Consider the following 27,867-nt stretch of genomic DNA (forward strand, 5'->3'; position numbering starts at 1 on the left):
GAAAGCAAGCACTTAACTTTGTTAGGTTGGTATGAAATGATGTCAGCCCAGCAGAGATCAAAGTTGTCATGGAAAAAAACTCTGAGAACAAGGTGGGAGTTTAAAGTGCTGTGAAGATAACAAAATGGAAAAAGAGAATAAAATCATTATATATTATAGTAAAATAAGCCTACGAAAAACAGCTCTGTGGGTAGGTGAATGAGTGATCTGTTGTGATGATATATACTCCAAAGAACAGTTACTAGTAATTATCTCTCTTTTAGAATATGCAATCAGAATATATCTTCATTGTACGGTACTAAAATATTCCCAGAAAGTATCTGAAATAATAACAATACAAGAAGAACTCTAAGCAGCAATGGGAAGTGATGCAATACCAAAACATACTTTCAGCATCAATGCCAAAACCTCCGTTTTATACAGAAAGGCTAATATAATTTTCTTTCATGTTTAAGAGCTACATAGATCAACATCCTCAGACATCTTCAGAATAATTTCATGCCCAGCTGACATTGTTAAGAGGATGTCAGGAGAATTTCTGAGAAGAAAAGGGATCCATCTCACAAAAAGAAGAACGGCATCTTGGGATTTGCTGGATTGCTGGAACAAGTGAGAAAAGTAAGTATAAGCAATGCTAATTTGGATGAGGGACAAAGATAAGAGAACAGAAAACAGTCTTGCAGGAAGAACAAAATGGGACAGAACAGATCACATTTCTGAATGTCTTAGTTGTCTGCGTACTAATGCAAAAAGCACAAGGAGATATCTGGCAGAGCTGGAAGTCCTTAAACATGATCAAAATTATGAGTCAACTATAACAGAGACCTAGTGGGAATATTCACATGATTGGAATATTTAACAGTTTATTCAGGCAGGGAAAAGGAGGGCAGAGCTGTTGCTGAGTGGCAGAATGTAAAAAGATACAGACCTGTATAAAAGCATCTTGATAATAATGAGGAAAAAGAGCAAAGCTGTTATCCTGGCAAATGTCAACCATCAAAGGATCAAGCGGAAGACATTTTTGTGAGAAATTAACAGAAAGCCTCCAAGGTGCAGGGCTTCATTGTAATAGGGAACTTGGATGCTCCAAGCATCCCTTGTGAAGGGAGTAGAGCAGAGAAGGCTCTCCAGAAGCTTCCCAGGGAGGAAGTTTGACTATTCAGTAATGCAGAAAATGGTGAAAACAACCAGAAGAGAGGTATGTTTGAATCTGAGCCTAGCCTGCAGGGAAGAGCTATTTGAAAATGTCAGTGTGGAAGGTAAAAATAGGAGGGAGATGAGGAAATGAGAGAGTTTAAGATTCTCCAGAAGAGAAAGTGGGAGAAAGCAAAGTAGAGACAATGGAGTACAAAAAGGAACTCAAAGATTTGGTAAATAAGATCCCACAGGAAAGAGAGAATAGGAGCTCAGAAGTGTTGACCCCCTCTAAGGAAATAATAAGAGCAAACATGTAGACTATTCCAATATGTAGGATGGTGTCAGGGCCTGGCTTGCCAGACCTCTCCCCAGGCCTCTCCACCCTGCCCATGGCCCAGGAACCCAGGGAGGGCTGGTGGTGCCCCTGTGGCCATGGCAGGTGGGGAGGAAGTGTGTTAAGAAATGAACTGAGTAAATCATGAGGATGTCAGAGAGAGGGAGGAGGTGAACGAGGAGTGGATACTCCACTCTTGTGTCCAGCTACCTAGGATGACTAATATCAGAAAGGTTGTAGCATGAAACAAGATATGGCTAGGAACAAACAGAAAGGAGAGCCAGAAAACATTAAAAAATCCATTAGCAGCAAAAAACAAACACAAAAACAAAAACACAGGAGGCTAAAAGGCTGAAGTGCTTAGCACCTTCCTTTGCTTCAGCCTTCAGTGAAAAGCCAGATGGGATCAAACGTTACCGGAGATAAGCGACAAGAATCTAGGTTATTTACTTCAGTTTTCTTCCAAATTGCTAGGCCTAGTGGAGAGGGTGCTTAAATATGGTGAATCAGTGGCAGAATCATTAGTTATTACCATGAGAAAACTTTTATGAACAGTGGCTCAGGAAGACTGGAAAAAGTCAAACATACAGCCTATTTCAAAACAGGTAAAAAAAGGAGAGAGTGGGGAGTTAATTTCAGTTCCCAGAAAATACTGGAACAAATAATGGACAAGCTATTTGTAAAAATCATGATTAGGAGGAAGCAAGTAATGGGCAAGGTGGCTTTGTCAAGGACAAATCAAATCAAATCTATATAACATTGTGGACAGAAGAGAGATACATGTCAAATATCTTCACTTTTCTAAGGCTCTTGACACTGTGTCACATGACATTATCACATGTGAGCTACAGAAACTTGATCCAGGTGAGACTGCTAAAATGTGGGAAGGAAAACTAGCCGGGATATGCAGAGAAAGGTTCATGGTCAAAATGGAAGGCAGCATCAAGCAGTGTTTCACCATAAATGTAACCTGAGTTCATACTACTCACTGTATTCATTAATGACCTGGATGACAGCACATAGCATATGCTTGTTACATTTTCACATAGCACAGCACATTAGAAAACTGGGATAGAATTCAAAAAGACCTTGACAAACTGAAGAAATGTTCTGTAGAAATACTCCTAACATTTTAAAACTTAGATAAGAAAAATTACCTGCCCAAATACAGGATGAAAAACTACTGGCTAGGTAGCAATTCCTATGGGAAAGGAACTCTGCGTGTGATAGATAATCAATCAAAAGCTGAACACTAGTCACCAATTTCATATTGTTGAAAAAAAAAGCAGATATTGTACTGGAATGTATGAACAGAAATATCATCCATGAGATACATGGAATATTCCTTCCATTCCATTTGCTAAAACTCTTTGTCTTAAGAAGATACTCTATAAGTAATATTAACTCAGTGCAATAAATACATATTCCAATTCTCTTTCAAAAGAATAATGAGGTATCAATTGAATTATTCCTATTTTGAATCCTAGTCTGAATTCTACATTGGCAAGAATATAGAGATGCTATCAAAAGTCAGTGACATGAGTATAGTCTATCTCTGTCATGCCCAGATTTGGCATTGGGAAGGAAATGACCTAGTCAGGTATAATTGATAGCATGAAGAAGAGAGCAAGACTAAAATCCATTAACAGTAAAGCGAAAGCAAGCTGTCTCTGTCATCTCATGTATTTCCTCTTATTTCCCTTTACAAAGGCAGTGCTTTTACAACAAATTTGTTGTAAGTTATACTGATATTTATAGTTGCATTTGGATCATCTTACACTGCCACATTTTACATCACAGCAGAACTAGATTTCTTGGCTTCCTTTCTTGAAGATGAATCTAAGAAATATTTTGTCAAAGTGTAAAGAAAATCCCCTATCACTCTATTATTAACTGGAAGCCACTACTTTTTGGCTCCAGATAGCATGAGGCAGCCTCCAGGTTACCCAATCGCTAAGCTGTAACAATGACAAATTAGTCACCCAGCTGCTTAGATATGGTTTTCCCAGAAATGTCAGAATCTGCTTTGCTGGGTTTCAAAAACAGAAACAACAAAAAAAGCCCCCACATGGATGGATTTTCTGAATGCTTCACCCTTTCTGTCACATAAGGGACCCTGTTCAAACTTCCAGCTCTGGCAGAAGCCTTCTGCCGATCCATTTCTACCCAGCTGTACCATGCTTATGTGCCATGACTGTGGGGCAGAGTGTGGTCCCACTGTGTGGGGAACACCAGGGGCCGTGGCAGGAGCAGGAGTCCTGAGGGATCCTCGGAGGGCACCTTCGGTGCTTTAGACAGTTCAGTTGAGCAATATGCTTTATATTTAGCTAATGCAGGGTGAAGGAGGAAGATAGCAGGATCACATTATATTTTCTCTTCTCTCCTGGAGTTAAAGCTGTGATGGAGCAACACTGAATCAGTGAAGTGCTTGCTTCAGTATAGAGCCATCGCTTACCCACAGTATCAAAGGATGATATAATGCTGTACTGACCTGGACCTGCATGCTTTTCAGTCATTTTGGAACGGTGAGATCCAGGCCCCCTCATACTCTGGCATTAGCATGATCTCGAACCATATGTTAAAACACTACGAACATAGCAAAATGTTCCCAGGATTTGAATGGGTCACAGGGTCACATTCCCTGTGACCCACTCAACTGTTAGCCCAGGTGACCACAGAAGGATGATTGGAGCAACATTCTGGTTTGCTTACTCAGTGTCCGTGCTGGACATTTTTACATCACTGGGGGCTCAGCTCCTCAGTGGATATAGGTTATTACAATGAGATACAGTAAGATAGGTACTTATAAAGATGTTTTCAGAGTTTTTTTAAAAGACAATAATCCCCAAAGAAAAGGGAGTGGAAGTCTCTTTAAGACAATACCTATATTCAGACACCCCAAATTAAGCAAGATCACAGGGCTAAATACTATGGATACTAGTCCCCCCTCACTAATCACATGCAGTTGGCATGGTAATGCTTTCCTATGGATCTGCATAACTCCCAATACCATATGCCATGGCAATTCTGGTATACTGAGAAGAACATAGGAATTACTACATAATCTCTAAATGCATTTGCTGATTTGTGTTAAATAAATTGACCTGCAGTTCTGCATAAAATGTGGTAAAGAAAATGCTTTATTTTTAAGGTTACCCATTGCACATTATTATAAACAATATAGAGTTCCCTAAAGTTTTTAAACATTTAGAGAAAAACATACTTTGGCAGGGAATGTGTTGTAAACAATGTCTACCCACTTAATGAATAATTCAGAAGAGATATGTCATAGAAAAGTAATATTAAAAGGCATTTTTTAAGCACCCAAATATCTGGATGCAAGTAACGAATTATTTCTTTGCAATACTTTATATAAATATGTGGATGACTGATGATTTGAAATAAAATAATTGAAATCAGTTTCCTCAAATTCATTTTTATGTTGAAATAAAGTATTTTCTGGAGTAGATTAATCCCCCTTGTAACCTCTGCATTTTTACTCACTAAAGTTTTTCTCATTTTTAATGTTGTTTGTATGCTCAATCAAACCTCAGTTTTAATATGTCACCTATTGTGTGACAGATGGAAGCTTTCATTTTCACTGAACACTGCAAAGAACTGAAGGCCAGTATAGGAGTTTAGGCAGTTAGAATAAAACAGATTATATGCCAGACATCTCACAAACTAAAGTAGGCTTTTATCCAAACTGTCTTTGCTTATCTAGATTTACCAAACAAAATTTGTGAGGTTAGACACACTGAATGAAATTGGAATGGTTTCTACTTCTTCCTGCTTCCTTTTCTACTTCTTCAGCTCCTCTCTGATTTTCTGCTATTGGCTCTTTTTGTACTGCTATGCCATATCACAGCTGACAAAGGTGTAAGGACACTGTAGTGTCATATATTGAATGACATCTTTATCAGGGTTTATAGATTAGGCCTGTATGGGATTAAGGAGGCATACATTTCAGTGACAATCACTGATTTATGTGACTTTGGGCAAATCTTTTGACAAAACCGTTTCCTCCTATGACAAAAGAAATATGAAGTTACCTACATCAAAACAAAAATAGGGGGATTCATTGTTATTATTGAAAAGTGCCAAGGAAATGATGAGACAAACAAATAAACATAAATCTAATGTGTCTTTAAAATCAATTAAAATTTATTAGGGGCTATAGATTTTACTGCATACTAATCTTAGTGACAGTCCTATAGTTGTTCTGTATCGTTAGTCTGTATGAGTGCTCTAAGCATGCTCTTGGGTGCTTCAGCACATTTAGATATCTTTTTAAGCTTAATCTTCTAACTTGAATGTTCAGACTTTGATAAAGCTTAGATTTGTGATAATGGCAGGATAACTTTTTCCTTTTAAAATTACTGCTACATTCTTAGCACCAAATCCGGTTTAATGGATATTTTTATTTTTATCATATAAGCACCACATAGTGTGTTAGGAGCTTCAAATGCAGATCAGTCACAGTGTCTGCCTTGAAAATTTTGCATGTAGTCATTGTAAAGTTCAAGGAAGCAAAGCCATAGGTTAAGACTTACCAATAAAGTAATGCAGTAACTCAGCAAAATTTAGCTGGCTATTTATATAGAGGAAGTACCATAGCTGTTAATTATTTCTAATGGATTTGGTTGGTAAGAGAGGGGTATCTTGGGTAACCAGCTCATGAGGGATGTAGGGATATCTGCGAGCAAAGAGGCAGTTGTTGAAAAAGTAACGGAGAGAGGATAAAGTAATAAAGAGAATGGGAGGTGGGAGAGTTATAGGAGGCAATAATACCTAAAGCCCCTGGAGGTGTGGAGGAACCAGAATTTGAGCTATGAAGAAGGGAGATCCTATGGAAGGAGGCAGAGGAAGGAGAGAGCAGTATGATGTGGTCTAGAAGTTCAGTAAAAGCTTATTCTCTCAGAAACATCCAGGCAAAACAATTCTAACCAGACCTATCATTTAGGTTAGTGACATGCCATGTGTGCTTTCTACATAGCACGTGTGCTAACAATGTACCACAGATCATAGGCTTCCAAGTATATAAAGCTTGATATTTGTATAATATTTAATATACAGTATTAGTAATTGCAGCATGGGGTACGAGTGAGACAGCCCACACCAGTCACACAGCAGTCTGTATGAGAGCTAAAGAAATAATCCTTAATGCTTCAGATACTCGTCCAGAAAGAACTATCATGGCATCTCCTAACAGGCTGGGAGGTAACAAATAAGCATCCAAAGTGCCCAGTTCCAGACAGAGACATCAATCCTCAGGATATGTACATAACCCTTGGATTGAACTGCCCAAAAATAGGGTGTCACTGGAAAGTCCAGCTGTCTGAGGGTGTTACCTGGGACGGAGAGTGCTGCTGCAGACACCTGGCTGGTGTCTTGTAGCTGAGGTATGCTTTAGCTGAAGAAAGCTGCACAACTCAGAAAGGTACCTGTCGGCTAAGTTTAAGTTAGAACTGCAGTTTTGTCCTGTTATATTTGGTTCCAGTCTTACTTATCCTTAAAAGTCTGATGTTAAGGAACTTTGTTTTAAGCTTGTCTGGTGTTACCAGAAAAGGATGAACCACAGTAAAACTGTCTCACTGCAGGTGCTCTGTCTTTGGGGGGCGGTAGGGGGACAGCAAAGCAATTAGAGCAGTGCGTGCAGGCAGCCTTGCAGGACCTGGAGTCCAGGACGTGCCGAGGAAACCAAGAGAATTGTTGAGGAAACACAGCATCTGGGGACAGTTTCATGCCATGCTGAGAAGCAGCTCTGTGCAGACTGCCAAATACCTGCCTTTAATGAAAGCAGGCACAAACCTGTGTTCCTCCTGAATGCAACAGACAGGTGAGAGCATTACTGATGTTGAGACCTATGCACTATTAAGATGCTTGCAAAAGAACGTGTTTTATACAGGTGAGAGGTGGGAATATCCGGAGTCAAAGAGTTAAGAGACATGGTGCTCCCAGCAATGAGGCAAAGGCAGTGACAATTTCAGCTGACCTCTGACAGGAAGGAAAGCGAGATGCTGCCAACAAAATTGAACCTGACCTGGCTGTTTCTGGGGAAGGGCAGAGGGGAGGAAGGTGGAGAAGAGGAGGGATATTACATGTTCACTTGAAGGAGAAAAGAGCAAACAAGAGTTTTGGGTTAAAGATCAGGAGCTCAGTTTCTCCCACGTGCTGTGAAGTTCATTTTGATAACATGATATGCCAGAAAAGACTCTGCTGGACAGTGTGGCTGTGGACACTCACGCTAACAGAATTGCTTGAGACTGTGAATCAAAAGACCCAGTAATAGCACATAGTTTTCTCTGTGCTTCCAGAGCCTGAAGACTTTTACATGTAGTAAAAGACTGGGAAAATATAAATAGTTTACTTAGAATTTCTCCTACAGCAACTAACATTACAAAGCAAATCTGTGCAAAACTAACAACAGCTTGAATTTTAACTAGCTCTGGAAAGCTCACCCCAGGGTGGATTGAGTTTTCATTAGTAGGCAAACTGGGCCTGCACAGAACATGACAAGGCATTTGTGTCAATAATTCTGGTGACTGCATAGGTAGAGATGTAAAGAGATTTATGCTATTGCACTTAATACATATAGATATGCAGTTTTAATAGTTCATATTGATATTAGACTATGAATTATGAATAAATGAATATGTGAACCAATGTATATATGGAATAGAAAAGTATATCTATTTACAGTGTATATCATTATTGCCTACATTCAGATTTCAGTTGATAAAGAAGTGAACATCACTGATCTTGGAGTTTTTTTCTGTAATGGAGTTAAAATATTTCCAGTATTACCAATTTGTCTCTCTTCTGCCTCCTCCATTGTGCAGTTGACACTTGGCCAAAGAGTCCAGGATTTATCATGCAAAAGCCCAAGCATTCTTGCTAAGGGCCACTGTTGCTGCCCTGAGATGAGGTTTATTACCCAAAGGTTACTTCATAGACATATATTTAAGCAAGTCTGAACCTGCCCCTTGGAACAAGCCAGCAATGTCTACATGAACTGGAGTCAACAGCGCCACTATATGGCATCTAACTAAAACATGTTTTACTGTCTCCCACGCTAAGATAGAACACTAAAAAAAATGAAAACAAATAAAAGCACTTACCATCCCTTCTTCCCAGGTAGACTTAATATACAGCCTCGACTCTATCAGAGAGCAACCTGAACAACCCGTAAGCAAACACAAAAAGCAAAGTTGTTTTATGTAAAAGCCAAGACCTGTAAACTTTCTATACTATCCAGCTAATTTTTCGTATCTTGTTTTTCTACAGGCAGGGAATTCTAACCTATCTTAGACTTCCCATAGCTGAATAAAAATGTGTCTTATCTAGACATTTTTAAAAGATCATTAAGTTCCTACACAATTCACCTGGCTTTACAGGTGGAACAAAGTTGTTCTACAAAGCTGCTAGCCCAGCCATTGGCAAAAGAAAATGTCTCACTGCATCTTTCCTGCTCCTGATTTGCTACTAGCAAATAAAACCTCTTTAAACACCTTGTGTTTGGTTAAGCTCTGTGGCTTCAGTAAAAGCACCTCTCACTCACGGAAGAAGCCAGATAGGAAGCATGGCCCAGCCCACTTGAGGAGCTGCAGGATGCCTGCTCGGGACACCTGAATTCAGTTCTGAGCTCCGCGGCAGGCTTGAACGATGGGATTTGGGGCTGAGTGTTTCTATGCTGTCAGTGTGGTCACAGTGAAGACAGCTGCCCACTGCCTCCACCCACATGCTGGTTCCCGAGCCATATTATAGCAATAACACTATAAATTACGGGTACAGGCATAGCCAGCACTAGCAGAGCTCCCTAGCCTTTTTGGCCTCATGTTCTGTTGGCCCTCACTCTCATGTGTCAGGTGTCCACAAGCATAATGGCCCATCTTCTCTTTCAGTTTAGACTTCACTGCTGGGACTGTTTCTTACAGTAGCTGAGAGTCCCAGCAAGCACAGTAGAGTTCTGGTCTTATTTGGAGATACAGATCCAAATAACGTTGTTGATTTTTTTTATTATTTTTCTTTCTTTTCTACTGTATTCTCCTTTCTTTGCTATTATGCCATGTTTCCTTCACTTATCTTACAGCTGCTGTGTTTGGAGGTATGTAAGAATCTGGAGTAGAGCTAGAAGTGTGAGAGCTGGCTTTTAGCTGTTTGAGGTTAAACGAGCAACTGGAAACAGTTGACAGTACATGTTCAGGCCAGAGGATTCAATTCTGTTTGGTTTCTCAGAACACTGGACCCTACTGAAGTTCTTCTGGAAAGTATCAGTTTCCAGATGGAAAAAGGAAAAAACACTGCTGATTAGCTCAATCAACCTCTGATATCAGGACACTCATCCTAAGACTTTTGCAACTAAATGAATTAATGGTCTTTATAGTAACTGCACAATATGACTAGAGGAAAATCACTTAAGTCAAGGCAACAGCTCAGGTTTGGCACAAGAAAAAAATCAAGACTCCAGAAAATCCAAATTTCAGTGTGAATTTCTGCATTTCTGAATTTCAGCATGGTGATCTTCTCTGTCAAGAGACTTTGCTGTAGAATCTAAAACTAAATGCTATCTCTACATAACAAGTCTTCTATCATTTTTCAATATTTAAGCAAAGGGCAGTCTTCTGTCTCAGCAAGTTCTACAATCTGTGCTGAAAAGAAATCAGCAAGACAACTGGACGTATGTTTCAGCACTGAATTTTTCTATCTTTCTGTCTGTGTTGGACTCTACTAGGCTAACAGGCAAGATTAATGCTGAGATGAGTACTGGAAATAATCTATAAATATTGGTGAAGTGATAACATTTTCCACTTGGTGGCAGATACTGCTTTTAAAAATAAGCACAAAGCTCAAAAGACATGTTTAATGCAGATTTTTACTTAGAAAGAGCTCAGCCATGCCTGATCGGCACAAACCCATATTGGACATGGTGCTGAGCTGCAGAGCTTTGGAGCAAGGTATGTGCATTAGAAGTCATGAGTGCTGAGGGCAGCCGAACACAGGCACATTTCCTCTCAGGGATCTGGGTACCCCTTGCATTTTCCTGCGCACACCCAGCCCCATGAGTGTCCTCTGGGGAGAACAGATAGATTTTTGGTTTTATTATTGAGGGAGTCCCCACCACTCTGCAAAACCCTTGGAAAAGATTAGAGCATGCAGATTTTGATCATGGGGGTTTCAGTGAAGGTCTGGAGTCCTGCAGGCTGTGCAACCGAGGGGAGAGGCTCTCTGTGCTCCTGCCCTGTCCCATTTACCTTATCTGAAAGCACTTTGGTGCCCAAAGGAGCCTTTTTCCTGTTCCCTTGTGTGATGCTATGATATGGCAGAGGACTCAGTGAGAGCCATTAAATACAAGGACACTATCCCTGGTTCAGGGCACCTGAGATGCAAATTGTTGGAAGCTGGACAGCATTTGGAGGAGGTATCGCCACACTCTTGCTCTGGTCTTATACTCTTCCCTAGGCATCCACTATTGGCTCTCTCAAAAACAGGATGGTGATTTAGATGAACTTTTAGCCTGACACAATATGGCTGACCTTTTGCTCTTTTCTTCGCAATGTTTTGTAGAATTGAAGGTAGAGTAGATCGTCATATCTTCTAATATCCCACCTTGGAAGGAAGGCAGAGGATGAGCTATATTGTAATAGCTAATAATGAACATCTCAGAATCCCATGCGCAATTACTGGCAGGTTCACCTCTAGTCAGATTAGGGACTAGAAACAAGTTCATTATACCAGCCAGCAGGCAGTTAGTCAGTTAAATTCATGAATGCTCAATGCATTTTGCCATGAAAAATTTTCTTAATAAAAATGCAAAACATTGACACTTAGACCCCCTTTCTTCAGCATTCAGCGCATTCCTGAAAATACAACTTTTTTTTCTAGTGCAAGTTAATGTTCTCAAAATCAGCTATGACCTTTGTCACCTCATTTATAGGTCTGTGAATGTTTCTTGATGTAATACTGTGTCCACCTGAAAAAAAAATCAGTCTGATGATACCTCTCTCTTCTACCTCTCTATTCTACCTTCTCTTCTCTCTTCTCATCTAGACAGATGGGCACAGTGGAAAAAGCCTTGTCGTGTACGCTCCTTTTGTGGAGGGAATGCCCTTTATGTGGCAGGACCTCTCAGTTTTTAGGTAATTCCTTCATCTCTAAAGTAGCTGAGTATACTTTTCACAAAGAAAAGAGATCCTGAAGCCATGTCATATACTTTATAGCTGAGGTTTATTTTAAACCCTGCTAAACTAGCACACAGAAGTGAGGCATCCTCTCTGAGCACAAAGTCACACTCTCAAAGTTCCCTTTTCTCACTGCTGAATGCGAAGCCAAGTGCTTCCATCTAATTATTCTGACCTTTCCACTGTCAGGAATAGACTCAGACTATTCAAAGAACAGAGAAAGAGTCTCTGTTTTTGCTTCAGTAATGTGTTGCTTGGTGGCAGCATAGCCCTCTGACACTGTAGTGGCTCTCCTCCACATTCACTTGCTCTTGGACCCCCACTTTAATACAAAAAAAAACAAAAACAAAAAAAACCCAAAACCCCCCAGGAGAATAAATAAACCTTTCCCATCCAGCTGTGCATCTCTCCTGCGTAAGTGTGGCCCTTTGCTATTATCAAATTTAATGCAAATGAATTACATTTCAGAAAGGGTATTGGCCATTGTTAGTGATGCTAATGAAACCTACGTCCCTTTCTGTTAGTTACCTCTGTTTCAGAACGGATAGTGGAAGATAACTTTCTCTCAGCTACAGTGACGCATGACATGGATAAGTGACAGGGCCTATGCATGGTCTGTTGCTAGGACCAGATGACAGAAATTTCCTAGCTGTGCCCTAAAAGGAAAATGGTATTTGTTTCCAGTTTCCATATAGCCAGCATGATGCTGCCCTCATACTAGGTCAGCAGCATGATGTCCGAGCACAGGGCATATCTTTCACTGTTGCAGTTACAGTGTCACATTTTCTGTTTTGTCTCTTGCTTAATCTGACCTTTTCACAGGGCTTAATTTTGTGTTCACTTTTCCATGTGTCCCTTTCTGTTGCTAATGTCAGGGACTAGGTGCAACCGTGTCTGTCTAAATTTCCTTTCCTTCTATCTCTAATTACTTTCTCACTCCCAAAGGAAAAATTTCAAAGGTAGCTACAATGTTAATTGGATGTGAAATTTGACTCAGAATTTTCACCTCCATACGTTTAATATGTTGTATTGGCTATGGCTAGGCTAGTGGATATGTTACATAAAAGAAAACTGTTATAAGTGAAAAATGACCAAGATTAGAAATGTGGAAAATCACAAGTAAATAACTGACAGTTTAGCCCACTTACCTGACTTTCTTTGTATTTATTCATTGGCATTTTTGTACAGTAGAAATTCCCTTTTCCAGCCAGGTGGACTACTGAATACCCATGCCATCTGCTTATATATCTAATTTGCAGAATGCCATCTATATGACCTTCAGTTTTCAAATCATTTTATAACCCGTCAGTCTGTGCATCTGGCACCATAGCCTCTGTGTGTACCTGATAACTGGTTAGCACATTTTAACCTCTCTCATGGAAAACAGTCAATATTTTCCATGCTCATCACAGCTTTGTTTCCTGTTCCTTCCCAAGTCTTTGCTATTATAGGAGGACAGCATAATGAAATTGTCAGAATCAGAGTCATTTTTATGTGACATTTTGCAGGAATCCATTTGACATCAGCACTCAGTTTTTATTATACATTATCTGCTTTTTACCTGTCATGCAGACTGTGTTAGAAAATAGTGATCTTGTGTATTTTAAAGGGAAAAGCTGTGCAACTCAGTACTGAAACTGCAACTACAAAAAGCATGTAAGGCAAAATGCTGTGGATTAAGAGCATTATTCATCCAGGTGCTCACCACGTGGTATTCTTCATAAAAACAGTATCTGGTGCTGTCGTCACCAGAATTGCCCAAAGGAATGAACAAAGGCAAACAGCTTGTTACATGCTCCAAATGGGTTAAGTGTATGTCTGCTCCTTAAAACATTTTCTGAAAAGTTTATATGTCTTGTCCTTGAGCTGCCTGGCTGTCAGTGATTTTTTCAAACATATTCAGCATTTCTTTCCTTGCTCCCATCCATTTAGATGCTGCTGATGCTGCAATACCAGGAATGTGACTTATGTTAGAAGGGAATATGCTCACTTGGCACATGTTCAGCACACGTCAGAGAAGAGACTGACCCAAGCAGATAGGAAGAGACAAAAAGATGTCTCATTGGTCTCATCACCAACAGAAAGTGAAGGACTGAAGCTTTCAGATGAAGCTTTCAGGGAAACAGGGCTTTGTAGTGCAGGAAACTGTGGGGCAGTCAGAAGGGAAGGAATTTGCATTCAGCAGCATAGTGGAGCACAAGTGTAGGTAGATGAAGTTTAACCACTTCTGTGGGGGCACTAAGGAATTTGCCCACTTCTTACTTCCCAATCTAGGCCACCAGGCAAATGAGTTTGCCCACTCTTTGGTTAAATGCAAAAGCATGGCTCATATTGCCAGTGATCCTGTCAGGTTTTGCTATGAAGAAGGATGAGCTAGTCAGTGTGAAGGTGTCTAGTGCTATAGAAATGAATGCAAATATAGGTGTGTCTCCCTCATCTGGAGAAATGGGATCACGCTGAAATCCATATCCCGGCACACCAAGACAACAAGAGAGAGTTGGCATTAGAGCATGTCCTCTGTCACCCACCTCCTTAGTTAAGTCTTGCTAAGTCTGCTAAGACTAAAGTAAACATTTTCCAGTCTCGGTTAAACCTTGGCAAACAGGACCTGACATTGTGAATGGAACTGGCTGGGAACCTTCTGGTGAGAGATCTCTTTACTGGAAAATGCTGATTTGTAAGAGCTGACACGTCAGTCCAAAGAACATTTCCAGGTTAAGAGAAAGGATTCATGTGTCTGCCCCAGCAGTGATATTAGGCTAGCCAGTAGGTCCTCTCAAGCCTTGCTGTCTCTTGCTCAGACCAAGAATTTCAGTTCAGGTGTGCTTCATGAGAGCCTGGACTAGCACTGCCAACACAAGTGTCAGTTTGCTCTCGGCATCTCATGTGCTTTCCCTTTAGCTCAATGAATGTGCAACTGTTGATGTAAAGAGAGAGATTTTCCCTAAATTAAGACATCACTCTGGATGTAAGAAAACAGCAGAGCAAACAGTTGAAACTGGTTGCTCTTCACACCCTACTGGAGCTACACGCATCCCTGTCTAGTGGTCAAAGTATTTCTTTTTAGACAGACAGTACTCTGTAAGGTCTCACTTTCATCCAGTTGTAAAAATGGAAGGGCTTTGATATCTGAGAATTGATAGAGTGCAGCACTAATTGTGCATGACTCGCAGTGCAGTTCAGTGTCCACCAGTAATACCCTCTACTAGTCATCTCACTCATCGTTTCTATATTTTACTTAATGTGACTTTCCACCTGCTATAAAAATCCTCTGTGTTCTCTTAAGCCTTTCAGCTTTTAGCAGCCTGCCTTCATCTGTGAAACCAGGATCAAACACAACAAAAGTGCCTGCCTAATCTTAAATGTAATCCTTCTTACCTGGGTTTGTGCTTGAGCTGTAGTTGCCTTTAGTCCTCCTATTCCTGTCTTTGAACTCAGTGTTTAAGACACCAGGGTCTCTAATATTATTGCCACCACAGCTCTGAATATTTTCCACCTGTCTGGTTTCTGTTACTTGTGCTGTGTAGTACACAGAGACATGAGTAGTGTCTAGTCCATGAAGAGTCCCACAACATACAATAAAGGCATTAGAAACTGATCTGGCATCAGATCTCTCATACTGGTTTTCAAAACAAGAGTTCCTGTTATTAAACAGCTACTGATCCTTTGGCAGCAGCATGAGACGGGTGAGCAACTACAAACAATCTCCCTATAAATTTCAACACACTATTCTTATCTGATGGTGTACAGCTTCAGTTTATAAGATTGATTTGACAAAACTGGCAGCTGGGAGGCCCGCATCACCAGACCTTTAGGAAGCTGGAAAAACAAATAAATGGACCTCTGTTTTCCCTTACAATGCTTTTCACCAGAAGGATCTTCTTTTACCAATTCTTTTAGCTTCCATCCATGCTGTATCTCTCATGTCTGTGTGTGTTTGTTAGCAGCAGGACAGTGTATCCAGACTCAGGTCATGGATGTTCCCTTGTGTGCATTCACTCAAAGCCTGGCCAGCATCTTCCTTCCATGAAAGGGGGATTTAACTTCTCCCCTTTAATCTTCCTAAGCTTTCCTTGGGCTTGAATATTCCAAATATTATGTAGTTCTAATTATTCCGGTAAAACACTGAAAAATCTCAAGTGCTTTTATTCCCCTAAAAGCTGGCAAGGGATGTATAAGATGTCTGTATTTTTGTTTGACTTACTACATGCTTTGTTTTGGCTTTGTCTCCCACTTGCCAGCACAAAACCAAAATCTGCAAGTTTCCTTCTTACCCACCCTGTGCCAGATTTTCCAGGAAGTAATCTGTAGTGTTGTGTCCCTTAAGGAGCTGTTGTTCCCACAGCAAACATCTGCACTGAGAACAACAGCATAAGGAGAGATGATTAAAAGCTATGTAGATCTTATGTTCTTTACATCTGTCTGGCTAGAGCTTATTTAATAAGAAAATTCTAAAGTTTCTGCTTGAATTTGTAATTCAATGTAAAACCATATTTGCTGCATATAGGAATTATTTTCTCTACTGAGCTTAAAGAAACAATTTACTATCATTTTCTAAAATCACATTAAATTTAACAAGTTGATGCTACCTAGGTTATAGTGCACTGAGGGTAATTTCTCTAATTCTAAACAACCATCTTTCATTAAGCTTTTACAGATAAACAGTGAATTAATTTAAAAACATGCATCTCCCAGGTAAGCTGGTCATTGCTCATTGTGAAAAACATAGCTATATATTTACCTTAATATATGTTTGTGTTGATTAATTATGTAAAATAATACCAAATAATACCAGTTTTTCTTCCTCAGAGTTGAGGGAAAGTCTTCTATTTAAAAGAACTCCTGAGAAAACAAATTTCATTTCAAAGGTTATTAGCAAAAAGGAGCCTTTGTTTTAGTCTTAATGGAATCATTATCCTAGGATGACACAAATATCCATAAAGCATCATGATTTCATTTGGGTTGTAAAAAACAAAAACAACTTTATTTTCCCTTGACGCAAAACAAGATTAGCTATTTTAGCTGTATTGCGTAATACAATAATGGCTAAATTGTTTGTCTCTGGCCATTGCATGAGCATGCAGGGAGCAAGGAAGAAGACATAACAGATTTCCTCTGCACAACAGCTGAAGATCAAGAGGCCGTGTCCATGGAGTGCCGAGGGACTCATTTCTGGAGCACATCCTTCTCCACCTCCCACCTGCTGTTGCACCTCTAGGCAGGGCCAGCAGGCTGCACACCACCCGCACAGCCCCCGGGGGCCCTCCAGCCAGGCTGGTCCCCATGCTTGCAGCCGTGCATGTGCATGCCAGCAAATTTGGCACTGAATGCCCTGTGGATTTATCCCTGCAGATTTTCTCTCCTTCCTACACTCCCAGGCTCATAGTGAGATAGAGAGGAAGTGAAGAGGAAGTAGGGCCATGGTCTCATAATCTCTCTACCAGCTGATAGACTCCATCTGGTATATGCAGTCAATGAATCTGCAGCTTCCCACGTGGTGCAGGATGCATATTGTCCTGTTATCTACAGCTGTGAGGGAGGCTGTCCTTCCTCGAGCCAAAAACTGCATAGTGCTTTGTTTACATCAGTGCAGCTGTGAGATCCCCCAAATGCAGCCCAGCCATTCAAAGCCAAAATGAGCTCCTAAGTAGTATGAACCAAATTGTCTTCCTGCATCTGCCTCTTCAATTGCATCCGATAAACTGTCCACTAGTAACAAGATAGGATGAGGCTGCAAGACATAGAGCACAAGCTAATGTGGCTGTATTGGCTGGTCAATATATGCTTCAGTGACTCCATGGAAAAGGATCTCTCCCAACCCCTGGTAAAACTAACCGTATCCTGGCAAGACCTTGGAGAGGCCCCTTAATCTTCACAGGTGGTAAAGTGGCCAAATTTCAAAATTTTTGTTTGGTCTCTACCAAACCTCATACCAGAAAAAAATTCATTAAGGATAAGGCCTAGAGAACTAACTAAGTTTACTTAAATTGGTTGCAAACCCTTTTTGTCACAAAAAAAAAAAAAAAAGGAAAAGCATCAGTCAGAGAATTCTGCAGACTGTCTGAGGTCTTCAGTCTTGGAAACCTGTTGATTAATCGAGGGCAAGTCCTCAGAAGATAGTGGAAAGAGGTGAGTGCTGAAAAGATCTCAGTATACTGCCCCATGTCGGTGGATGACACAAAGAAGCAGAGGTGTCTAGCTAAGAAATGTAGCCAGGATGAACAGGATCAGAGTTTGCTTGTAGCATAAATCTGGAAATCAGGCTGCACCTAATACAAATATCATCCTTAGTTCATACATATTGCCCTGTGACAGTTTTTGACTCTCAGGTTCAGTGGGATTTTACTTTTTAAAAGCAACTACATTGAAAAGAAGACACCATCAAAAGATCTTTCACAGCACACAAAAATAGCTTACGTTGTTTGTAGTAGATATATGCATGAAATTCTGCTAGAGCTATCATAACATGAATATGTTCTCAAATTAAACTACTAAAAAGGTTAAACAAGTACAGTTAGGTGTGTTTTCCTCATGCTTCATTGTGAGCTTAGATATATTACACTTCCTCAGGGCAGAGCCAATATCACTTTTGAGAAACATGTAATGCTCCAGATTTATTTGCATATATGAGAAAAGGATAAGGATTTTTAAATAAGAAACATAACTGATAAAAAAAACTGGGGGGGGGGTATTGTGTTTTTATAGACTGAGGTTTACTTTAGGGGCAATGCAAAGAAGACTATGTAGAAAGCCTTGTACTTCCTGGAGCCATCTTCGAAGTAAGTGATATCTTAGAGTATTGCTCTAAACAAAAGTCACTCTCAAATGTGAACAACACTAAAGGGCTCACAAGTAGTCTTGTGCGTCTCAGTAAAATAGCCCTGGTACCTTAACTAAACTTCTATCAATATCCAAGTTAATGTGCATAGCAGACCTACACTACACTGCAGTGGTTCTGGGACTATAGCATAGGCATGTCGCAACCATTCATGTTGAATGGCTTGCAAAATACTGAACAATACAATTAAATTATTTTCAGAATGTGGAAGGCAAATGAAAGATCATTTTCAGCAAGCAAAGGTTCTTTGGGGATATAAGCAAATAATTTTGATAAGGTATTTGCAAAATATTTGCAAACGTAAGGAATACATAAATAATAATTCATATATTAAAAATAAATGTTTTTGCCTTTAGTGGGGAAGGAGGACTTCCCCCCCCCCCGCCAAAATGGCGGGGGGGGGGGGTGCCACTGAACAGCTGATGTTCCCATCTGCAGGGATAAGGTGGGGGGAATTGTGAGTAAATGCTTATAAACAGACAACTAACTACATAACTATATAAATAATCTATCCAACTTTCATTTCCTATTGTTTCCTAGGGAAAAAAAAGAAAACACTCGCTGTTCAATCAGATTCTTCAAAAAGTCCTAAAGGGTTTTTGAAAAATGACCCATCTATTTCTACATTTGCTTAATTAATGCAAGAGAATGTGTCAAATATCCTTTGTGGTAATGTATTAAGAAATTATCTACAAGCAGCCTTGGAAAGCTCCAGGCAAATAGAATATTTCAGTATCATTATGCAGAACATCCTGTCTTATGTCAAGACATATCTGTAAAAGCTGAGGTAAAGTGAATGGGTTATAAAAATATGCATAGTTTTAAATTTTCTTGTAGGAGACCAAAGCAGTATTAGCATAATACTTATATAAATCATGTCTCCTGTCACATAACTCCTGACTTTCCTGCTCCAGCTTTGCCAACACTGAGTGCATATTTGCTCTCTTTTTTGCCAGTGTATCTGTAAAGGTTCAGGCAAATTTTCCTCACTGACCCCTCTGCACACACTCCCTGAATCAAACCAGAAAGATATTTCGTATCTCTTTCTTCAAATTCCTTCACATGACATATTCTGTGATGCCTACAAGAAGCGTAACCCCCTCATGATGGCTGGGATGAGTGGTGAGCAGAGATCACTGAGGCATCTCTTTGAAAATGCATTTTTGGACAATGTGATGCACATATTTAACAAATACATATATCCGATTATATTGCCAGTACCTCGTTCATTTACCCCATTTGCCCCATGACCTCTTTTGATGGAGAAAAACAAGCAGCATAATTGGTACACACAAGTGCAGAAGGCAAAGGAAAAGCAGCAGATGGGCTTTGAGATGAAGACGACCAGATAATTTCTCTGAGTTAGAACAAATAAAATACTATGATCCAGGGAATCCACACCTTAGCAATTACAGAGAGATTGCAAAGGACACTTTTCAGCAAAAGATTTATCCACCATAAATGCAGTTTCGAGGCAGCCAAAACTATTTGAAAATTTAAGTGCAGCTGTGCTGGGGAGAAAGTGAAAGAAAAATTGGACTTGGTGAAACAATTCTTTTCAGCATTTTCTGTATGAGATATTCCCATTTTGGGTGCTAAATTCACAAAAGTGAATTCACTAAATTCACTTGCATCTCCTAAATTCCTAAACTAGGAACTACGGAACTCCAGCTTTGTGAGGTGCAAAGAATTTGTCTCTGTGCAGCTAATGGTCAGGTGTTTTCCACTAGCTCTATATGTATAGCAAAAGCTATACATTTCTAATGAACATGGGTGTCCTTGGAAAAGAAATGCTCACATCTTTATTCTGGATGCTCAGAATGGTACTGCACACATAAATCTTCTTACAAATGAGGTACGATTTTGGACACTTTCAACCAAATATAGAATGGTGTCTTTCATCTCATTACGGCTATTGTTCCTCAAGTCATCCTGATTCACAGACTCTTCTGTTGTGGAGTGTCATGACCAACAGGCCTCTAATTCTTCCCTAGCAGGAGCTGAAAGTTTACCGGGAAATCAATAGTGATTGTGTTTGGCAATATACCTGAGATAGCTGTGTCTGCTGCCAGCCCTGAAAAGCAAACCCGCTAAAGAGAAGTAAGAGGATCCTGTACAGCATTTCAGAAAGGAAAATAATGCTTGAAGACAAGCTTACCTTTCTTTGATAAGATCAGTTAAGAGGTTTTATCTAGAGCAGCCAAAAGGGTTTTGGTGCCCAGGGTTTGAGAGAAGATCGCTGTGTCTGGTTCTCTTATACTGTCACTCCTCACGAACATGAGGAGACAGTATCTGCAATATCTGATGCCCAGACTCTGAACTGATCTTGCAAGGAAATCAGCTGAGGTGTGCAAGATATCCAGTCCTGAAGGGATGGGTCAGGAGCTGAAGACCACAGCTCTTTATCTAGCACTCCTCTGAGATGCTTCATTGCCTTGCAAGCACTGGTCCGTAACAGAGCAGCATGCCTTCCCCTGGCACACCATGGGGCCTTTCCGTAGAAGAATCAGTTCAAGGTATTCAGGCATTGCTAACAAGTTCATAGATGCGTGGGGCCTTTAGTGTGGGCATTGCTCTGGTTTACAAGAATAGAGGAAATGTTGCAAGAACTGGCCACAGCTCTGATCTGTGGCTGTGGGGTGATCGGGAGCCTAACTCCTTGCCTTACTGCCCTCCCCTCCCTCTACTGTACCTCTTTGATCATGTGTCCTGCTTTCTAATCTGAGAAAGTTTTAGATCTAAAAGATCAAAAGGATGATCTTTGGCCATTGCAGCCAGAAGCTCTTCAGCCATGAACTGGAAAGTCAGCATACTCCCTGCCCACGACACTGCTGTAAGACAAGTGATGAGGGAGTATTCAGAAGTGAGTGGGTCAGCTTCTCTCTCTGTTCTCCTGTCTGGGAAAATGATATTTCCGCCTTTGCATTTTCAAAAGGAGTTGAAACAGAGGAGCAGTTTGTGACTAGGATGATTGTTTCTCCCAGCCATTCTGGGCTGGCTAAATCTCTGCCTTTGTGAACTTCAGTTGGTGGAAACCTGGACATTTCCAAGAGGAAAAACTTCTTTTAGAGGCAGCTACATTTAGAAGCTCAATTTAAAGACAGCACCATGGTACACTATACACAGGATGGAAAATTTCTTCCTGGATCACAGAAGACAACTTTCTCCTTCAGGCTCATGGGCTGCTTCACACTCTTCTGTCCCATGGAAGACTGCCAACAGAAGGGATAGAAACAGCCTCCTCCTGGGAATAAAACTGTACAGAATGATGCATCAGGAAATGACAGAGAGGTGCCATGTCAGCAAGAAATCCTACCAGCTGACTCGGGGCGGGAGGAGGGGAAATGCAATGGTCCCTAAGAAATCCAAAGGTTTTCCTTCAGGAATACTTCCTAAGGAAGTATTCTTCCCTTACTTTGGTTTCAAATAAAACAGATTAGGTATATAAACCTAGCAAGAGGATTTAGGCCATGAAACCCAGCTACAGATTTATCAAAACCAGGCCAGAAACTGAGTTTTCAATAGAACTGTTGCACCCTCTACTAACTGGCTTTTTGTGCTCCCCTGATCAGTGTGATGGCTTCAATGAATTCTTCTTAGCTGCACAGCTGTATATGAATGGCCATATCTACGTGGTCACTTAACTACACAGCGAATCACCAAACATGATGCCAGGTGCCTAACACCCTAAAGTTATGTCAATTCCATTCAACTCCAGCTCTAATACTTAGATATCACGCTGTCTGAGTATTGCACTTCACCAAGTTGTACTGTTGCACATCATCCTGTTTCTCTTGCTGCAGACCTCTCACTGCATGGGAAAGTCTCTCTTGCTACATAGTCACACAGCCCTTCTCAGGACTGGCAATGCCTTCTGGCTGTGCATCAAGAACTTTCATTAGCACGCTCTTACACTTTGCACCAAGACCATTAATTTAAAATGCTAAATCCAGCCAGTCCCAAGACTGAACCTTGAGGAACACCATCAATAGACTGTACTCCACGTGGCTGTTTCCCTTTCAGCACAACCCTGTTCTTTAGCCAGTTCACAATATTTGCCTAACCTCTATCTCCTCCAGCTGAGGTAATAATTTCCCAAGTGGCGTATCTCAGATGTTCTGCTGATAGTTACAGAGAGCATTTTATTTCTCCAGAAAATCAACAGCCTTACCAATATTTAAATATTGGGTTAGTCTGGTGTGATCTGCTTTTAGAAAGGCTTTGTTGAATTCTATCCTCTTCTCCATTTACCTCTGTTTTTCATTATTAATTCTTTCAAAATTCTCTCCTCCACCACCAAGGACTCCTTCAGTTTTGTTTACGGAAGGCCATTTAATGAGTCATTAGCCTGTAAATCTAGCCATTCATTTGTGGTGCAATAATTTTATGTTCAGAAGACTTGGTAGGATGTGCCTTAAATGAACAAAGTTAAAATACAGAGAATTCTGCACCATTACTTAATTTCTATTGAGTGAGACTTGCAAGTTGACTTCTATAGACAAATTTCAATTCCTGTCTTTGTTTTCTGGTTCTGCTCTTCTACAGCAAAACCACAGGGGATACAGGGAGAGCAGGAGAAACTCCAGGGCTGTCCTCTAGGGATCTCTCATGCCAGATTCTTTGTTCTTGCTTGTGGTGTCTGCTCCGTCTCTGTATCCCACCCTCTCCCTCAGCCTTGGCTCTAACATTTGTCACTCAGTCATTAGCCTCCATCTGTGTGCAGAAACCAGTGCTCTCCAGCAATTGCCTTCAAGCTCCCAAAGGGCTGGGCACCACATTGACTCCATCTCTTTCTCTTGCCATTCTGGGTCCAGAACTGCAGGTCCCTCCTACTGCTGAAAACAAAATTACAGAACAGGCACACAGGCGGCTTTTCCTTAATATAAAGTAATAGCAGGATGTGGGAAAGGGGCTGAGATCTGAAATGCACAATGCTGAGGTTCCTGCTGCTCAGCCTGGCTGGCAGGGCACCTCCACAACCACACAAATGTGTGCTGGTATCTCCACACCTAGAGGAGCAGCATTGGTCACTGAGGTCTCAGAAGTCTGCAAGTTTGGTAGAGGATGGCCAGATAAAATAACCCCTTCTGATCTGTACTTCACATACTGCGCTCTGGAAGCCGAGCATGTATCGCCATAAGTTTTTTGTGCCTGAATTCCTTTTTGTCCATCCCTTTAAATTTTTTTTTTTTTTTTTTTTTTTTTTTGCTATTCCTCACCATAGCATGCAGTAATTTGCTATTTCAAGTTATTTCAGGATTCCAGAACAAACAACATCTCCTCCTCCCAGTTTGTTTCCACCCCTCGTGTCATACCTTCTGCTGCCTCTCCTGATTCCTAGGAACTGTTTTCCTTTTCTACCATCATTTGGAGGTGGTTGTTGACTCAAATAGCTATGGGAGCCTTTCCTTACAATTTTCTCCCTTCTGTTTGTTTGGCAAATTCCTGCTACATTTTGTAATTTTTGATTAAGGAAGACTTCAAGCCTCCTCCACATTCAACCCCCTGAGCACTTCAGTCCAGTCGACTTTACTAACCACTTCCTTTAATTTCTCAAACTTTGCCCTCCTGAAATGACTATTTATTTTAAACTTAATCAGTTCATGCTCATGCAATGCAAAGTAATTTTCTAAAATCAGCCCTTCTAGAAGTCCTTATGCCTTCACCAAACGTAGTCTAAAATAGGTAAGTGCAAATTCTCTTTGCCCTTGTGTGATTGCAATGGGAAGGAAATGAACAGTGTTTAAGGACTCTAAGCTTTCAACATCATAGCGAGGCAATAAGATCTGTATATACAGTTTCCCTTTGCGATAGGCCTAAACATGTATGTGCTTCATCTTTTGTGTTGCAGCTGTACTGGAATAACATATTCTGGAAGTAAAATCTTGGCTTTATGGGAATAAAAAGGAACAGACTTTAATAATGCTAGGATTTTGCCCAAGAGTTGTGCAAGTAATATAAGGTGTGGGAGCTCTCAGCGTCCTCTTAGAGAAGCTGGTTGTGTCTCAGATCCAGTATGTAACAGAAAACAAGGGAAAACAGGCTGATAAAGGCACCTGGAAGCATACTGATGTTTTTGTACTTTTGCATATATTCTGTTTATTTTTGCAAAAGTTCTAGGTAACAGCTGAGAGTCCAATGTGGTGAGAAAATGTTGACCTAAAAATGAAACTTCTTATCTGGAAGTAACATCCTGTCTTTAAGTGAAACACAAACTACAGGCCCAAATTAAAGCATAGGTGTTATAATCGTCGGTACTGGGCTTCAGATGTTACAGTCATATGAGGAGATATACAGTCTTCGCTTTTAGCTTAAAATGATCTGTTTCTGATTCATCACTCCTATAACTAAAGATGGACAAAAGCTGTAATAAGAATTCAATTGAATTTTTCTTCTTCAAATAAAAAGCACAAATTGCTGCTGCTGCCCTAATTTGTAGTCTCATATTACTCAATATTCAACAAGCATTCAGATATCTAGCCTGCACTTATGAATGTCCTTGCCAATCTTAAAATATCAGTGCAACTGCTTACTCTGTAAAAGAGTCCTACCAGGCATTCATTACCTTGTTTTGCTCAAGAGCATCCATCACTTACCTGGAAGGGAGAAGCATTGCAGTTCGCCACAAGCAACCAACAGAAAAATCCAAATAACAGATAGGCACAAGGCAATTTCTCTGTAAAAGGTCTGTTGCCTTGGGGACAGGTGAAGATGGTGTGTGGGACAGGGATAGGGGTCTCCCATAGAAATTAGTGCAGGTAGCTAGTTTAAAGATAATTTCAGTATCCTTCTACTATGCTTCAATTAGGCTAACATGAGTGGGGTGTCATGGAGGGGCCCCGGGCTGTCTCTGTAGTAGGACAGGGTGCAGAGCACAGCAACGCACTTTTCCCATGTGTGCTCTGAAACGCAGCTACTGCACAGCTACCAGTAACCCCTGCTAACAAGTCACGTAGTCCACTAGCAGTCTATCTGAGGAGTCTACACTGTATTAATGGTGTCCTTACACTGAGCAATATAAACTTAGGATCATAAGTATCATTGAAAGTCAATTGGTGTTAAGCTCTTATTTGCCTGTAAGATACTCTCTGCAATGCAAAATTGCTTTTAATGTTAGGCATCTAATGGCATCCTTAGGCGGCTAATAATGATTCTGTGCACCATTACAAGTCAAATCTAAAGGCTGGACATAAACTCATGGTTTGTTTGGGCTCTTGTGAAATTTACCCCAAAACAAACTAGCCACAGTGTGAGAATTATTTGACAAACGCATGAAAATAAAGGTGACCCACATGGAAGCCCTAATTGGTCAGCCTAAGGAACAAGTTCTTAATATATCCACCAGTTTTATATTAAGCACTCGCATAACATTTTTATTTTTATTTTTTAATTCCTGCAGAGAGATGAGCACAGAACCACCTAAAACAACAAACAGGCACTCAGCTAGGCTGGTTTTCAGATTCCAGACATTCCTCTTTGCCTATCCACTCTATAAAATGAAGCCTGCTCTTCTTTGCCACCTATGTTATTTATGAGAATAACAAATACATACAAGATGGGAAACAAAAGCAGGAGGAGCAAATTAGTTTGAACCACATATTGTAATAAAGCATACAGCTATTTTCTTGTTCTCTACTATTTACTACAGAACAGATATCAGGTTTCTGAATGACTCAAACCAACTGCAGCAGGCATTGTAAACAAATGAAGTTTTAAAAGGCAATTTAAATCCAGGTTTCTCATGATCCCTCCCGGCAAAGAATTAATCAGTTCAGCATGTGAGGGGGTGGGATGGTCACTGTTGAGCCGATGTCTGAATCCCATACAGACCAAATAGCCTGTTTGTTTTTCTTCCAGAGAACAAAACTTTGTTGTTTCCTGAAGGACTGCAATTCATAATTCTTCCCAAAAGGAAAAAGCATATATACGTGTATGTATACAGCTTTGTTCTGAGCATGTATTTCTTTTACTTGGGTGGTAAGCTATTAACATAATATGTAATACATTGTGATCTTTCTAAAACCTGCCCTCAAAAATGCAGAAGCTTAAGCCAGCTATCAATGTTGTCAATAATTATGTTTTACAATTTCATGGTTGTCTTGTAAGAATTCCAGATAAGTCAGACTAGAAGAATGACTAATTGCAATGGCAAAGCATTATGGACATTAACAAATAATTTGTCACTGTAATGAATTACACCCTTGTATTACAGCTAATTATTAATGCTTGCTTGACTTTGGGGGAGGGGGGCTGCTTGCTTTTTGATTACTGATTATAATTTTCTAATTACTGCTGGCAGCCACATATTTTTCTTCCATTTCCCAAATAACAGTTATTAGGCTAAAATGTGTCTGGGCAGGTCTCCTATATGCTTACACAGTTCTACAAATGGAGATCAACATATAATAAAAGCCAGGACTTGGTTTGGAACATTTTGTTCTTCTTCACAGTGCAAATGTACATTTTTCTGAATGCATTTCTGTGTCTCTCTTCTATTCTATTCTCTACAGCATCCACTTGTATGTTATAAGGATATTTCTTCTGGGAAGAAAACTCAGAGAGAAAGTGTGAATTTCTTTCAGTCAGTGACAGTCAAGAAGATTCACAAAGAGATTGTACAAATGTTGTTTATGGCCACTGCCTGTAATAGAGACTGCACAGGACTGGGAACATCTCCGTCAAGAGCTGTTATTCAGAACCCAATACAGAGCCAGACCAAAGAGGGTAATGTATCTATCTTTCATAGAAAGAGGAATAAATGTTTGATTAAAGAGATTTTTGGAGAGGTATGCCATTTACATACTCTTTCATTTGCATCAAAGATGGTTTCAAGAGAGACTACAAACCTGTTGACTTCACACGTATTGGCTAATAGCCTAAACTCCTAGCTAACCTCCAGGTAAATGAACCACAGTCCTTCAATTTATGACAAATACCTTGCTTTACTCTCAAAATCCTCAACCTACCTTTCAGGTTTAGCATACTGTCTGAATATTTCCAAAGGCACTGTGTACATCCATAAGCACCATATTTCTTTGTCACATTAGCTTGCCCTCCAACATTTCGTTCTTGTTCTCAGGTATCAGCTTCAGCATCTTTTGGTAGACTGCTATTTCACCTCTGTCACACAGGCCCTTCCACCCCATGGAAAAGCTCCCACAGTTTATACCACCATTTCCACAGATCAGGGAAGGCCAAAAGAGTCTTTCTTATTGTGGCGGACAGATGAGTGAATTTTTTGCCTTAAACATTTCTTGGTACATAAGGTGCAAACAAACCATAACCCCGGACAAGCCATCTGTCCCCAGCGGAAACAGGACTGAGCTGCTGCGACCCCCGAAATGGTCTCCCTGCGACCACCCAGGACACACCGAGCC

General features: G+C 40.4%; 1 long non-coding RNA gene across 1 annotated transcript; it reads left to right on the forward strand.

Moving 5' to 3' along the window:
• The first annotated feature begins 378 nt into the window (after positions 1 to 378).
• Positions 379 to 27,218, forward strand: LOC135327710 (uncharacterized). Its single transcript, XR_010388098.1, has 3 exons — positions 379 to 618; positions 26,348 to 26,420; positions 27,001 to 27,218. It is a non-coding gene; the product is annotated as an uncharacterized LOC135327710 (long non-coding RNA).
• The last annotated feature ends 649 nt before the right edge of the window (positions 27,219 to 27,867 follow it).

This window comes from Dromaius novaehollandiae, chromosome 3 (genome assembly GCF_036370855.1).
Source record: "Dromaius novaehollandiae isolate bDroNov1 chromosome 3, bDroNov1.hap1, whole genome shotgun sequence".
NCBI classification, from domain to species: Eukaryota; Metazoa; Chordata; class Aves; order Casuariiformes; family Dromaiidae; genus Dromaius; species Dromaius novaehollandiae.